Below are 15,032 nucleotides of genomic sequence, written 5' to 3'. Positions count from 1 at the left end.
ATCCTAAAATGCATCCCTGCCACACCCTCCCTTGGGAGAGGTGCTCACAGGTGCTAGCCTGGAGCTCTGGCATCCGGAAAAACCAGACATTCCCAGCCCAGGACAGCGGGAAAGTCTCAGTGTGCAATCCAGGCTAGGAACCTCTCTGGCAGTCTGGAGCTGCCTAGACAGCCACTGCTGCCCTGGATTTGGGTACAACGAGGAGCTCCTTTATCGCCAGGGACCATGACTCAGAACCAACTCTGCCAGCAGCTCCACAGAGCATTCTGAGGCTTCTCTCTGAGAGGGAGGTCGGGGTGCAGTTTGCTCTCCTCTAAAACTCCAAAAACCATCAAAAGCTGCCAAGGCAAGAGAAAACAGATGAAAGAACATAAAAACCCCCAGAGAACAAAAGCCTGGAAAAAAGTTTCCTCAGAGCCCACCCCCTTGAGGGGAGCGGGAGGATCTAACTCAGGGAACATCATTGTCTGAAAAACCATGTGGCAGGCCCCTACCCCAGAAAACCAAAAAGGAAGGAAGAAAAAAAAAAAGAAGACTACAAGAGAACAACCACCATTACTTCATAAATACATTTATTTTTAACTCTTTACCAATTTTCTGGTTCATTTTTTTAATACATACAGATAATTTTTAACCTATTTACCATCACAGTGAGATGTCCAGTATATCAAATTCCTTAATAACCTTCTAAAATGACCTTTTTGATACACACACCTGTGTTTTTTATTTTTGCTTTTCTATTTTTTTAATTCTTTTTAAATTGTAACTTAGTTTAGTCTAGTTTATTCTTTTTTGATATTTATTTTCTAATACACATATAGAGTTAAACTTCAAGGTAATCCCCTTTCCCCAATCAATGCTACCACTATAGGCAAACCAGTTTCTAATCTCCCTGTAACTTAGGAAAGATGAGTCCCTTAACAAAAACATCAAGATACCTTCAGGAAGAATAAAAATAACCTTCCTCGTCCACACTGAGAATTTATAACCACTCTCCCAATTTTTCCTTCTGCCAGGCTTTCTGTGAATTTGTGTTTGTCCTGATAATATATAAATCTTATACTTGGGGTTCTTTCTGATGAGGTTATTACCTTTTTTTGCATCTATATATATCTGTGTATATATATATGCAAAAGATATATATATATATCTTTTTTGTCATATACTTTTATCAGTCTTTTTGTTTGTCTGTTTTTGTTTGTATACTTCAAAAATCTTACCTTGTGGCCCATTTGGGCTGAGCCATCTCTTTTATCTTCCCTTTTTTCCCTGTCTCTCTCTTTCTCCTTTTGTTCCTTTTTTCTTTTCCTTTTTTTTTTCTTTCTTCATCTCTATTTCTTTTTCTTTTCTGTTTTTCTCATTTGGGTGGGGAACCCTGATTGCACAGAAGCATTCCAGGGTGCACCTTGACTGCAACACAATCGATAAGTCCAGCTGCATCTGTTCAGTCATCTCTTACCAAAATGACTCAGAGGAGGAATACCCAACAGAAGAAAAATACAGAGGATGGACCTTCTGCAACATATAATGGCTATCGACATGGACAATATGTCAGAAAAAGAATTCAGACTAACAATTATCCAGGCAATAGCTAGGTTGGAGAAAGGCATGGATGACCAAACAGAATTGATTAGGGCAGAACTGAAAGCCACCAGGGATGATGTTCATAATGTTAGTGCAGAACTGAAAGCCACCAGGGATGATGTTCAAAATACTCTCAATGAATTGCAATCTAATCTAAATTCTCTAAAAGCTAGGGTAACTGAGACAGAAGATAGAATTAGTGATCTGGAGGACAAACAGAGAGAAAGGATCAGGAGGAAGCCTGTAACAAACAGCTCAGAAGCCACAAAAATAGAATCAGGGAAATAAATGATGTCATGAAATGTTCCAACGTCAGAATTATTAGAAACCCTGAAGGGGAGGAAAAAGAAAGAAGTCTAGAAGATAGAGTGGAAAAAGTTGTCTATGAAAATTTTCCCAATCTCACGAATGGAAACAACGTTCATACACTAGAGGCAGAGAGATTTCCTCCCAAGATTTTAGATTCTCAAAAGTCCTCATGACACCTTAAAATGAGGAATTATGTTTCAAGAGAGACCCTTTTAAAAGCAGCTAGGACAAAGAAGCTCCTTACATACAGAGGAAAGCCCATTAGAATAACGTCAGACCTTTCCAAAGAGACCTGGCAAGCCCGGAAGGGCTGGCAAAATATATTCAGAGTACTAAATGAGAAGAACATGCAGCCAAGAATACTCTATCCAGTAAGACTGACTTTTAAAATGGGTGGAGAGATAAAGAGTTTCCAAGACCCACAAGGCTTAAAAGACTATGCAACCACCAAGGTGACACTGCACGAAATATTAAGGGGGGTCCCATAAAAGAGAAAAAATCCTAAGAATATCATTGAACAGAAATACAGAAGCAAGCTACAGACAGAAAGACTTCAAAGGTAAAACAATGTCAATAAAAACCTATCTCTCAATAATCACTCTCAATGTGAATGGCCTAAATGCGCCCATAAAACGACACAGGGTTGCAGATTGGATAAAACGACAGGACCCATCCATATGTTGTCTACAAGAGACCCATTTTGAACCTAAGGATACACCCAGACTGAAAGTGAAGGGATGGAGAACCATCTTTCATGCCAATGGACCTCAAAAGAAGGCCAGAGTAGCGATTCTCATATCAGATAAATTAGATTTTAAACTAAAGACTGTAGTCAGAGATACAGAAGGACACTACATAATTCTTAAAGGGACTATCCTCCAAGATGATCTAACAATTGTGAATATCTGTGCCCCCAATATGGGAGCATCCAATTACATAAGAAAACTATTAATCAAGAGAAAGAGTCATATTGATATGAACACAATAATAGTAGGAGATCTTAATACGCCTCTCTCAGAAATAGACAGATCATCGAAGCAGAAAATTAATAAAGAAATAAGAGCATTGAATGAAACATTGGACCAGATGGACCTCATAGACATATACAGAACATTCCACCCTAAAACAACAGAACACTCATTCGTCTCAAGTTCACATGGAACCTTCTCCAGAAGAGACCACATACTGGGTCACAAAGCAGGACTCAACCGATACCAAAAGATTGACATTATTCCCTGCATATTCTCCAATCACAATGCTTTGAAACTGGAGCTCAATCACAAGGAAAAGTTCAGAAGGAACTCAAACACCTGGAAGCTAAAGACCACCTTGCTTAAGAATGCTTGGATCAACCAGGAGATCAAAGATGAACTTAAACAATTCATGGAAACAATGAGAAAGAAGACACTTCAGTCCAAAACCTATGGGATACAGCAAAGGCGGTTCTAAGGGGGAAATACATAGCCATCCAAGCCTCCCTCAAAAAAATTGAAAAATCCAGAATACACCAACTGTCTCTACACCTTAAAGAACTGGAGATTCAACAACAAATCAAACCAACTCCACATGCAAGAAGGGAAATAATCAAGATTAGAGCAGAGATCAATGAGGTAGAAACGAGAGATACAGTAGAACGTATCAATGAAACTAGAAGCTGGATTTTTGAAAGAATCAATAAGATCGATAAACAATTGGCGACACTAATCCAAAAGAGAAGAGAGAAAGCCCAAATTAATAAAATTATGAATGAAAAGGGAGAGATCATAATGAACACCAAAGAAATAGAAACAATCATCAGAAATTATTACCAACAGTTATATGCCAATAAGCTAAGCAACCTAGGTGAAATGGATGCATTCCTGGAAAACTATCAACTCCCAAAATTGAAATAGGAAGAAATTGACAACCTGAATAGACTGATATCTAATGAGATTGAAGCAGTGATCAAAAACCTCCCCCCAAAAAAGAGCCCAGGACCTGATGGATTTCCTGGATAATTCTACCAAACTTTCAAAGAAGAAATAACACCAATTCTCCTGAAGCTGTTCCAAAAACTTGAAGCAGAAGAAAAACTTCCAGACTCTTTTTATGAAGCCAGCATTACCCTGATCCACAAACCAGGCAATGACCACACCAAAAAGGAGAATTTCAGACCAATATCACTGATGAATATGGATGCTAAGATTCTCAACAACATCCTAGCAAACAGGATCCAGCAGTACATTAAGAAGCTTATCCACCATGACCAGGTGGGTTCAACCCTGGGTTACAAGGTAGGTTCAACATTTGCAAATCAATCCATGTGATAGAACAAATTAATAAGAGAAGAGAGAAGAACCACATAGTCCTCTCAATTGATGCAGAAAAAGCATTTGACAAAATCCAGCATCCGTTCCTGATTAAAATACTTCAAAGTATAGGGATAGAGGGAACATTCCTGAACTTCATAAAATCTATGAAAGACCCACAGCAAATATCATCCTCAATGGGAAAAAGCTTGCAGCCATCCCATTGAGATCAGGAACACGACAAGGATGCCCACTCTCACCACTCTTGTTCAACATAGTATTAGAATTCCTAGCAACAGCAATCAGACAACAAAGAGAAATAAAATGTATCCAAATTGGCAAGGAAGAAGTCAAACTCTCTCTCTTCGCAGATGACATGATTCTTTATATGGAAAACCCCAAAGACTCCACCCCCAAACTACTAGAACTCACACAGCAATTCAGTAACGTGGCAGGATACAAAGTCAATGTACAGAAATCAGTGGCTTTCTTATACCCTAACAATGAAAATACAGAAAGGGAAATTAGAGAATCAATTTCATTTACTATAACACCAAGAACCATAAGATACCTGGGAATAAACCTAACCAAAGAAGTAAAGGATCTGTACTTGAGGAACTACAGAACACTATGAAAGAAACTGAAGAAGACACAAAAAGATGGAAGACCGTTCCATGCTCTTGAATTGGAAGAATAAACATTGTTAAAATGTCTATACTGCCTAGAGCAATCTATACTTTTAATGCCATTCTGATCAAAATTCCACCGGTATTTTTCAAAGAGCTGGAGCAAATAATCCTAAAATTTGTATGGAATCAGAAGAGACCCGAATTGCTAAGGAAATGGTGAAAAAGGCTATGGACATTGGGGAGGGGAGGCGAACCATAAGAGACTATGGACTCTAAAAAACAACCTGAGGGTTTTGAAGGGTCAGGGGTGGGAGGTTGGGGGAACAGGTGGTGGGTAATAGGGAGGGCACGTTTTGCATGGAGCACTGGGTGTTGTGCAAAAACAATGAATACTGTTATGCTGAAAAAAATAAGTAAAATGGGAAAAAAACAAAAACAAAAACAAAAACAAAACTGGTGGCATCACGTTACCCAATTTCAAGCTTTCCTACAAAGCTGTGATCACCAAGACAGCGTGGTACTGGCATAAAAACAGACACATAGACCGGTGGAACAGAGTGGAGAGCCCAGATATGGACCCTCAACTCTATGGTCAAATAATCTTTGACAAAACAGGAAAAAATATACAATGGAAAAAAGACAGTCTCTTCAATAAATGGTGCTGGGAAAACTGGAGAGCGATATGTAGAAGAATGAAACTCAACCCTTCTCTTACACCGTACACAAAGATAAACTCGAAATGGATAAAAGACCTCAACGTGAGACAGGAATTCATCAGAATCCTAGAGGAGAACATAGGCAGTAACCTCTTCGGTATCAGCCACAGCAACTCTTTCAAGATGTCTCCAAAGGCCAAAGAAACAAAAGCAAAAATGAACTTTTGGGACTTCATCAAGATCAAAAGCTTCTGCACAGCAAAGGAAACAGTCAACAAAACAAAGAGGCAACCCACGGAATGGGAGAAGATATTTGCAAATGGCAGTACAGACAAAAGGTTGATATCCAGGATCTATAAAGAACTTCTCAAACACAACACACACAAAACATATAATCATATCAAAAAATGGGCAGAAGTTATGAACAGACACTTCTCCAATTTAGACATTCAAATGGCTCTCAGACACATGAAAAATGCTCATCATCACTAGCCATCAGGGAGATTCAAATTAAAACTACATTGAGATACCCCCTGATACCAGTTAGAATGGCCAAAATTAGCAAGACAGGAAACAACGTGTGTTGGAGAGGTTGTGGAGAAAGGGGAACCCTCTTACACTGTTGGTGGGAATGCAAGTTGGTGCAGCCACTTTGGAGAACAGTGTGGAGATTCCTGAAGTAATTAAGAATAGAGCTTCCCTATGACCCTGCAATTGCACTGCTGGGTATATACCCCAAAGATACAGATGTAGTGAAAAGAAGAGCCATCTGTACCCCAATGTTTGTTGCAGCAGTGGCCACTGTCGCCAAACTGTGGAAAGAACCAAGATACCCTTCAATGGACGAATGGATAAGGAAGGTGTGGTCCATATACACGATGGAGTATTATGCCTCCATCAGAAAGGATGAATACCCAAGGGTATCCAGGTGGTGGGTATTATGGAGAGCACATTTTGCATGGAGCACTGAGTGTGTTGCATAAAGAATGACTTCTGTTATGCTGAAAAATAAATTTAAAAGATGTTTAAAAAATAAACAAATAATAAATAAATAAATAAATAAATAAATAAATAAATAAATAATACCTTAAAAAAAGAACTCAGCCCCAGCTCTCACCCCAGCTCCTCACCAATTTAAACAAATTCACTTCAGAAGGTACCAGATCCATTTATGAAACCCCTGACAAACCTCACAGGATTCACACTTATCTCCAAAGACTTAAATAACATCAGGTGACCACAGAATCATCTCTAATGACCAAAAGTGTGGTCAGGAGAATCTAATCAACCACAGGAGAATTGAGATTCAACTACAGAGAACCAGACTCAGTTCAGAAAACTCGAGATCCATCTTGGACACCTTAGACCCACTTCTGAAAACACTTGTTTATCCTGAGGAGATCTACTTCCATTTCTGGGACATTAGTCCTCTTTATGGTTTGTAGATTTAGTTTGGTATGTCCCAGACTCACAGTGGAATCATCAAACCTATTCAGGAGACCAAGCTTCTGCCCAGGATACCACAGAAAATACCATGCATGACACTAGGTCCATCATAAGCACCCCACATTAGGGAGAACCTAGACAAATCTCCGTGGAACTAATCTCAGCTCTGGAGATGCCAGACAAACTTTAGTGTGCTCAGAATTAGTACATATGTCCCCTGACAACAACCACAGGGATCCCAGAATTAGCTCAGAAGAAACCAAATTGCCTCTTTGAGTCTCACATTTATTTTGAGGGACCTCAGAATATCTCAGATGGCATAGACTCTGCTCATGAGATCCCAGACCTACCTCAGTGTATCCAGACTCAATTCAGACATATCCATATTTCATCCTTTCAGAAATTAGGTATACCTCAGTATTCATAGATGCATTTTAAGGGGATCCACACCTAATTCAAGGTACCCCAAGGAACCAGATCAAATCTAGTGAAGAAAGCCCAACCAGAAATAACAGTTCCGTTTAAGAAACTCTAGACACTCCATAAGAAGCCACAGTCCAACCTCAAAGGATGACAGATTTACTACAGAGTACCTAGAATTAACCATGGCATCCATTTACAATACTTCTGCAGGTCTTACACAAACATTAAGGTCTCAACAAACATTAAGGAATCTATACTTAGCTCAAGAGCCTCCAAACCTACTCAAGAAATACAGAGCCATTTCAGACCATAAACCCACCATTCATATCTATATACACATATACATACATATCTATGGATACATATGCATATATATGAATATTAATCAGCAACTTAAAAAATGAAATCTTGCTATTTTCAACAATGTGGATATAAGTAGAGAGTATTATGCCAAGCAAAATAAGTTAATCAGATAAAAACAAATACCATATGATTTCACTCATAGAAGGAAACATAACAAAATGAGCACAGACAAAAAAGAGAGAGCAAGACACTTAACTACAGAGAGCACAATGATGGTTACCAGAGGGAAGGTGGGCTAAATATGATGGATGGGTGTTAAGGAGTACAATTGTGATGTGCAAGAGGTGTTGTGTTGAAGAGGTGAATCACTGTGATGCACCCTTGAAACTAATATTACTTTATGCTAACTAACTAGAATTTAAATAAAATCTTAAGAAAGTGGTGCAAACTAAGCTCAGAAGCCTTCAGACAAAAGTAAAAGATCTAGCCTCAGCTCAGATGATCCAAATTCCACTTCAGGGGATTCCAGAACTATTTCAAGAGGCTTCAGACCTACTATACAGAACCAGAGACTCAAATCAGCAAACTAGATTCATTTGAGGCATCTTTGGCAAGAAGCCAGGGACTCCAGATCCATCATGTGACCCAGATTTCAGGTCATGAGAACCCAGAACCAATTCTTGATTTCCAAGACCCCATCTAGAGTAGCATAAATCCATTCCAAAGGAATCAAACTCTATTCAAAGAGTTATCTAGGGAATTAGGATACCCCAGTCCTAACACAGAACTTGAGACCAACTTCAGGCAGACCCCCCCTCTCACCTCTCACTCAGTTCAGGACTGAACCTACTGAAACAAGATGGGATTGGTAGGGGGACAAACCATAAATGACTCTTAATCTCACAAAACAAACTGGGCGTTGCTGGGGGGGAGGTGGGTTTGGGAGATGGGGAGGGGGTTATGGACATTGGGGAGGGTATGTGCTATGGTGAGTGCTGTGAAGTGTGTAAACCTGGTGATTCACAGACCTGTACCCCTGAGGATAAAAATACATTATATGTTCATTTAAAAAAAAAGAAAGAAAGAAAGGATGAATACCCAACTTTTGTAGCAACATGGACAGGACTGGAAGTGATTATGCTGAGTGAAATAAGTCAAGCAGAGAGAGTCAAGTATCATATGGTTTCACTTATTTGTGGAGCATAACAAATGACATGGAGGACATAGGGAGATGGAGAGGAGAAGGAAGTTGAAGGAAATTGGAAAGGGAGGCGAACCATAAGAGACTATGGACTCTGAAAAACAACCTGAGGGTTTTGAAGGGGCGGGGGTGGGAGGTTGGGGGAACCAGGTGGTGGGTAATAGGGAGGGCACATATTGCATGGAGCACTGGGTGTTGTGCAAAAACAATTAATACTGTTACGCTGAAAAAAAATAAATTAAATATTTAAATAAATGTTTAATAGAATTCACCAGTAGGGAAAAAAAAAAAGCCCTCAACTCAGTTCAGTTCACCCAGATTCAACCTGAGATCTCAGACTCATTTCAAGGGAACACAGATTTATCCTCATATTCTTGTTGTCCTCAAAGGACTAGTTATACCTTCTGTTGTGTTTGTTGCTAGTCTGACAATTGTTGATAAATGTACCTTGGAATATAATGAAACAGGACTACTATTTTAAGGTTGGAAAAGTATGTAAAACAAACAACTGAGCCTGAAGAGAGCCAAATGAGAAAACTCTAGTACATGAAGCCCAAAGTGTCCTTAGATGCCAGCATAATGGTTAATCTAATCAATTTCCTAATCATGGTTATTTCCTGAATCATACCATAGAAGATGAAGGGACTTCTTTCCAAAGGTTGTCCATAAGCAATATGCTGGAGCAATGAACTCTTTTAAGTTTACTTGCAATCTCTTACTCTCCTTTTCATTTTTTAAAAGGTTTTTATTTATATAGTATTTATTTATTTGACAAAAAGCAGGACAGAGAATGAGAGCAAAAGAAGGGAAAGCAGCAGAAGCAGAGGGAGAAGAGGATTCCCCTCTGAGCAGGGAGCCCAATGTAATACAGGGCTCAATCCCAGGACCCTGGGATCATGACCTGTGAAAACAGCAGAAACTTAACCAACTGAGACAGCCAGATGTCACCCTCTTGTTTTCTTTCTCTAAGGCTTCTTGAGAATAAGGTAAGCAACAAAGATCACAACCCCAGTTAGAGGGATATATGTACTAACTTGCAGTCATCATTTGCTTCTGCAGTTTTTTTTTTAAATAATCTAATGCCCAGAAAACTTAAACCACAGGTAAACAAGTAGTTAAAGTAAGAAAAAAAGTCAGTCTGGCTATCGTGTTCACAGGAACTAATAGGATTAATGCAATAATAGATGGCACTCCAGTTAGTAGGAAGATATAATGCACATGCTCACCTGCAATAAAACATCTTATTCCTATTCTTCTAAGAATAATTGTTGATGTATTTGGATTTTGGAGTTTATCTGATTCCTGTAAGTGGCTGTAATCCCATCTAATTAGGGAAAGTTCTAGAGGTTTTGTTTTTAGAACACACAGTCCCAAGTAACGGTGAGATTACACTTGGATCATCTGAGTATTTTAGACATATTAGGATCATCTAAGTATATTAGAACATGCACTTTTGCCCCCACATAATAAGACCATATCTGTATTGTACTGAAATTATTTGTATTGACAAAGTAATGTAGTTGAAAATGCCTATATTTCTGAACAGGCTCTTGGTTATATTACAGTGCAAGTATACACTGCTTCTTCTAAAAAGTACTGGGATTTATAGAGGTTCCTTTCAAAGTCTAGAGAGAAAATATGAAGCTCCCTTCAAGTGTCAACACAATGATGCCTTTAAATCTGAGACAGTTGTAGGAGATTGGGGAAAATGGAGGTTCCCAAAAGTACGCAAAGGAATCAGAAGTAGGACTGTGAGATATTGCTCTGAGTTGTGTGAAGAAATTCCATGGATTTGGGCATCTTTGGAGGTACAGAGGAATTATTATGGGGAAATCTATTGTGAGCCAGAAGAGCCAGATATAGTACAATGTAATTACCATTATGGGAAGCGATACTTGTATTAGGAAAAATTACATGGATAACAAAGTAATGTTGGAGTGAACAGAAATTTAAAAAAAAAAAAAAAACAGAAAGAAAGACAAAATGGTGAGTATTGGAGGATAAGAGTCTCCTATGGGGTATGGACTTGTTCTGGTACCTTGGCAAGAAGCCAAGCCCTTCTTGATGTCATCTTCTCTGTTACAACTTCTTGGGAAAGCTATTTATTTCATGGTGTTGTATATCCTGACCACTCAGTTAAGGTCTCCAGCTGGAGTAGACTTCCACTCAGAGTAACTTTTATATCTTTTCAGTTAAGAAACATGAATCCAAAGTTGGGTCCTGAGAGTTTGGCAGCACTGTTAGCAGGATGAACAATGAAATGAATGAAGACTGATGTTCGGAAACCTGAAAAAAAAAACCCCACAAACAACAAATTGGGAATTAGGTAAGTAAAGACTTTATACTAAGAAAGCACAAAACTGACTCAAATAATAATGCTCCAATGTTATATTCCACAAGTAGCTCAAAATGAAGAAGAAAACATCTTTTTTTAAGAGGAAGGGATAAGCAGAGCTCACAGGAACATACTGGGAGATAAACATATTGATGAACAGGAAGCAAAAGAGAGGTGTTTTAATAGGAAATGTTTCTGAGCTGATACTAGAATGGGATGTTAGGAAGTATGTTTGACATTGATATGTTAGTGCTTGCCCAACAAAGGTTAAGGGACGCAGAGCAGGAGAAAAGCTTGAATACAGTTAGCCAAGACAAGTACATAGGTAACTAATAGGAAATATAGGTTGTTGGTTATCACATTACCAGAAGACCTAAAAACATATGAACCAATAATTTCTAAAATACCATTAAATAAATGTGTACTCATATTATTTTTTTCTTATGAATGGTAAGCATTTTAATGGTTTCTTTGAAATAGAATCCAAATAAGAATTGAACACTGCTATTAGTTTGTATACCTTTAAGAATCTTTTAAGGGGCACGTAGGTTGCAAAGTCAGTTGGGTATCCACCTTCAGCTCAGGTCAGGATCCTAGGTCTTGGGATTGAGTCCCACATCTGGCAGCCTGCTCAGTGGGAAACCTGCTTCTCTCTCTCTCTCTCTGCCTGCAGTTACCCCTACTTGTATGCTCTCTCTGTCAAATAAATAAAATCTTAAAAAAATTATGCTTTAAAATAGCTTTCCCCTCCTTTTTTTTGGTTCTTTGGAATGCTTTCCAATTTCTTTTTTTTTTTATATGTTTATTTTCAGCGTAACAGTATTCATTGTTTTTTCACCACACCCAGTGCTCCATGCAATACGTGCACTCTCTATTACCCACCACCTGCTTCCCCAACCTCCCACCCTCTGCCCCTTCTAAACCCTCATGTGGTTGTTCAGCGTCCATTGTCTCTCATGGTTCATCTCCCCTTCCAATTTCTCTCAACTCCCTTCTCCTCTCCTTCTCCCTATGTCCTCCATGTTTTTTGTTATGCTCCACAAATAAGTGAACCATATGATACTTGACTCTCTGTCTATATTTCCTAAAGCAATCTATACTTTTAATGCCATTCCAATCAAAATTCCACCGGTATTTTTCAAAGAGCTGGAGCAAATAATCCTAAAATTTATATGGAATCAGAAGAGACCCCGAATTGCTAAGGAAATGTTGAAAAACAAAAACAAAACTGGCGGCATCACGTTACCTGATTTCAAGCTTTACTACAAAGCTGTGATCACCAAGACACCGTGGTACTGGCATAAAAACAGACACATTCACAAGTGGAACAGAGTGGAGAGCCCAGATATGGACCCTCAACTCTATGGTCAAATAATCTTTGACAAAACAGGAAAAAATATTCAATGGAAAAAAGACAGTCTCTTCAATAAATGGTGCTGGGAAAACTGGAGAGCGATATGTAGAAGAATGAAACTCGACCCTTCTCTTACACCGTACACAAAGATAAACTCGAAATGGATAAAAGACCTCAATGTGAGACAGGAATTCATCAGAATCCTAGAGGAGAACATAGGCAGTAACCTCTTCGGTATCAGCCACAGCAACTTCTTTCAAGATGTCTCCAAAGGCCAAAGAAACAAAAGCAAAAATGAACTTTTGGGACTTCATCAAGATCAAAAGCTTCTGCACAGCAAAGGAAACAGTCAACAAAACAAAGAGACAACCCACAGAATAGGAGAAGATATTTGCAAATGACAGTAGAGACAAAAGGTTGATATCCAGGATCTATAAAGAACTCCTCAAACTCAACACACAAAAAACAGATAATCATATCAAAAAATGGGCAGATGATATGAACAGACACTTCTCCAATGAAGACATACAAATGGCTATGAGACACATGAAAAAATGCTCATCATCACTAGCCATCAGGGAGATTCAAATTAAAACTACATTGAGATACCCGCTGACACCAGTTAGAATGGTCAAAATTAGCAAGACAGGAAACAACGTGTGTTGGAGAGGTTGTGGAGAAAGGGGAACCCTCTTCCACTGTTGGTGGGAATGCAAGTTGGTGCAGCCACTTTGGAGAACAGTGTGGAGACTCCTGAAGTAATTAAGAATAGAGCTTCCCTATGACCCTGCAATTGCACTGCGGGGTATTTACCCCAAAGATACAGATGTAGTGAAAAGAAGAGCCATCTGTACCCCAATGTTTATAGCAGCAATGGCCACGGTCGCCAAACTGTGGAAAGAACCAGGATGCCCTTCATGGATGAATGGATAAGGAAGATGTGGTACATATAAACGATGGAGTATTATGCCTCCATCAATCAGAAAGGATGAATACCCAACTTTTGTAGCAACATGGATGGGACTGGAAGAAATTATGCTGAGTGAAATAAGTCAAGCAGAGAGAGTCAAGTATCATATGGTCTCACTTATTTGTGGAGCATAACAAAGAACACGGTGGACATGTTTGAGGGAAACTGGAAGGGGAGATGAACCATGAGAGACTATGGACTCTGAAAAACAACCATAGGGTTTTGAAGGACAGGGGGCGGGAGGTTGAGGAACCAGGTGGTGGGTAATAGAGAGGGCACGTACTGCATGGAGCACTGGGTGTGGTGCAAAAACAATGAACACTGTTACGCTGAAATAAATTTTTAAAAAATTTTAAAAAGAAAGCAAGCCATATGTCAGATGTTCTCGACACCTTATAGTTAGAATGAGGAATGATGTTTCAAGAGAGACCCTCTTAAAAGCAGCTAGGACAAAAAAGCTCCTTACATACAGAGGAAAGCCCATTAGAATAACGTCGGACCTTTCCACAGAGACCTGGAAAGCCAGGAAGGGCTGGCAAAATATATTCAGAGTACTAAAGGAGAAGAACATGCAACCAAGAATACTCTATCCAGCAAGACTGACATTTAAAATGGATGGAGAGATAAAGAGTTTCCAAGACCGGCAAGGCTTAAAAGACTATGCAACCACCAAGCCGACACTGCAGGAAATATTAAGGGGGGTCCTATAAAAGAGGAAAAATCCTAAGAATATCATTGAAGAGAAATATAGAAACAATCTACAGACAGAAAGACTTCAAAGGCAACATGATGTCAATAAAAACCTATCTCTCAATAATCACTCTCAATGTGAATGGCCTAAATGCGCCCATAAAACGACACAGGGTTGCAGATTGGATAAAACGACAGGACCCATCCATATGTTGTCTACAAGAGACCCATTTTGAACCTAAGGATACACCCAGACTGAAAGTGAAGGGATGGAGAACCATCTTTCATGCCAATGGACCTCAAAAGAAGGCCAGAGTAGCGATTCTCATATCAGATAAATTAGATTTTAAACTAAAGACTGTAGTCAGAGATACAGAAGGACACTACATAATTCTTAAAGGGACTATCCTCCAAGATGATCTAACAATTGTGAATATCTATGCCCCCAATATGGGAGCACCCAATTACATAAGAAAACTATTAATCAAGAGAAAGAGTCATATTGATATGAACACAATAATAGTAGGAGATCTTAATACGCCTCTCTCAGAAATAGACAGATCATCGAAGCAGAAAATTAATAAAGAAATAAGAGCATTGAATGAAACATTGGACCAGATGGACCTCATAGACATATACAGAACATTCCACCCTAAAACAACAGAACACTCATTCGTCTCAAGTTCACATGGAACCTTCTCCAGAAGAGACCACATACTGGGTCACAAAGCAGGACTCAACCGATACCAAAAGATTGACATTATTCCCTGCATATTCTCCAATCACAATGCTTTGAAACTGGAGCTCAATCACAAGGAAAAGTTCAGAAGGAACTCAAACACCT

The sequence above is a fragment of the Meles meles genome, chromosome Y, assembly GCF_922984935.1.
Source record: "Meles meles chromosome Y, mMelMel3.1 paternal haplotype, whole genome shotgun sequence".
Lineage (NCBI taxonomy): Eukaryota > Metazoa > Chordata > Mammalia > Carnivora > Mustelidae > Meles > Meles meles.
Note: the sequence above shows the minus strand (reverse complement) of the source record.